We start from the raw sequence: 1,821 nt of genomic DNA, 5'->3' as shown, positions 1-1,821 counted from the left end.
GCCAGTGTTCCGTCACTTCATGTTGTGCACTGTTCAAACGGAAAATACATCAACAGGCAGACTACAGAAAAGCTTACTGACAAAGGATAGAGAGGGGCTTTCTCAGAGGGCTTTTTACAGTTTGTCTATTCCCAATTAGCCGTTTAAGTATGCTTAATGAAAGTACTAATTCTTTCATAGGCCGCCCATTCTTAGTATTTGACGTTCCTTATATTGCGGTATCAGGCTTCGCAGCAGGTTGCAAAACATTCATCACCCATGACTGTCCCCAATTGGGCTCAGAAGCTAAATGTCTATCATGACCTCTCTTTTTGAAAGTCCAAGAGCAAGCAAACTCTTCCTCCAGGAGAGGGAGCCAACAGATCACTAAAGACATCATCATTGCTCAAAGAAAACACCGAAAAACAATGGAAGCTTTAATTGGAGTGGAATCTGATAGACAGCACCTGATGCCAAGTCTGCATCTTCTAACACCTGCAGTCACTGCAGCAGCTGAATCCAATGTGTCCAAAAGGGATCTATTCTATTCAATTGCAAATGATCTAGATAAGACTGAGAATAAGATACTGCACGGGACATAGCAGAGTTGGTCAAGTTGAGTGGAGATGAGTTTGCTATTTGGCACAGCTTTTGCATCAATAAAGCAAGTAAAAGGTGTGAAAGATAAAAAAAAAGGGTGAAAGTGTGAAAAGTGAATTGGCCAAATTGAGGTGCATATAAAGTTTTTGCTTTCTTTCAATTCACTAATGAGGCTCATTTGAATCAGGTGAATTGAGTTCTGCTTTTGGAAACTCGGTTAAGAAGGGGTGCACCGGTCCTGGAGGTACTGCAATACCAGGTCAATGCGTGGAGTGGACAGAGCAAGATTTTTTCCATCTCCTTGTTCTAAAAATCCATTTAATATATGGTCCCTAGAGAGGGGACGTATCAGATATTAAACTGATAAGAACAGATTTAATTTTTTTTTTTTCTGTTTATCAGTAGGACTTCAAAATAACAAAGGTGATCGCCTCCCGTTGCCTGGGAACCGTCCAGGCACAAGAGGGCTATGTGTCACCAGAAGGCGCACACACTCCCTCAAGGCCGGCAGACGTGCAATCCCAGGCACCTTCCAGTACCGACCAAGGTAGCGTCCTCCGAAACTACACTTGATCTTAGCCAAAAGGCTGAGAAGCTATAACCCGAATTGGTTACGGCCTTGAGTGGCACCCTGGCCTATACCGGACACATCTTAGGGAGAGGGAGACAAACCCACGCCTACAGAAGACATTTTGTCACCCAAGCCAAACCCTTGAAAAGGCTGTTTTGCAGAGCAAAAACAAGGAGAATGGTACTTTTTGCAGCCGCCGCCCACTGCAATGAATCTGAATAACTCCTCCTTTTGGGCACAAGCACCTCCCCTCCCCCTTGCAGTCTTTCCAATTCATGATACAAAAAGACGGACGGACAGGACAGGACAGGACCATCTGCCTGACTTTCCGTCACTGCCACCCTTTGCCATCCTTGCCCGTAGAAAGCCCTTTCATCATCCCCAAACCCTAATCTTTTCCCTTCCCTTCCCAGCTGCGTCTCACTCCCTTTCATTAGGAAGTGAGCGCAGCCTTTTCTCCGTTCTGCACATGCGCGACGTTAAACACAAATGCGCAGGCGTGCGTTCCATTAGCCTCACTGCATTCCACTCCCATACAGGAAGTGGGCACAGCTATTACTACGGTCGCACATAAAAGAACCCACGGCCACCACTGCACATAGCTGACTCCACCACAGGACACCCACTTCTACACCAACGCAGGTAAGACAGGATCGGCACCTCTATGCTCC

At 46.1% G+C, this 1,821-nt stretch overlaps 1 pseudogene; it reads right to left on the bottom strand.

Annotated features, from left to right (window-relative positions):
* Window positions 1-801: 801 nt before the first annotated feature.
* Window positions 802-1,007, bottom strand: LOC142268962 (U2 spliceosomal RNA; annotated as a pseudogene).
* Window positions 1,008-1,821: the final 814 nt, after the last annotated feature.

Source organism: Anomaloglossus baeobatrachus, unplaced genomic scaffold (genome assembly GCF_048569485.1).
Source record: "Anomaloglossus baeobatrachus isolate aAnoBae1 unplaced genomic scaffold, aAnoBae1.hap1 Scaffold_3118, whole genome shotgun sequence".
In the NCBI taxonomy this organism is placed as follows: Eukaryota; Metazoa; Chordata; class Amphibia; order Anura; family Aromobatidae; genus Anomaloglossus; species Anomaloglossus baeobatrachus.
The sequence above is the reverse complement of the archived record's forward strand: the minus strand, read 5'-3'. Positions and strand labels throughout refer to the sequence as shown.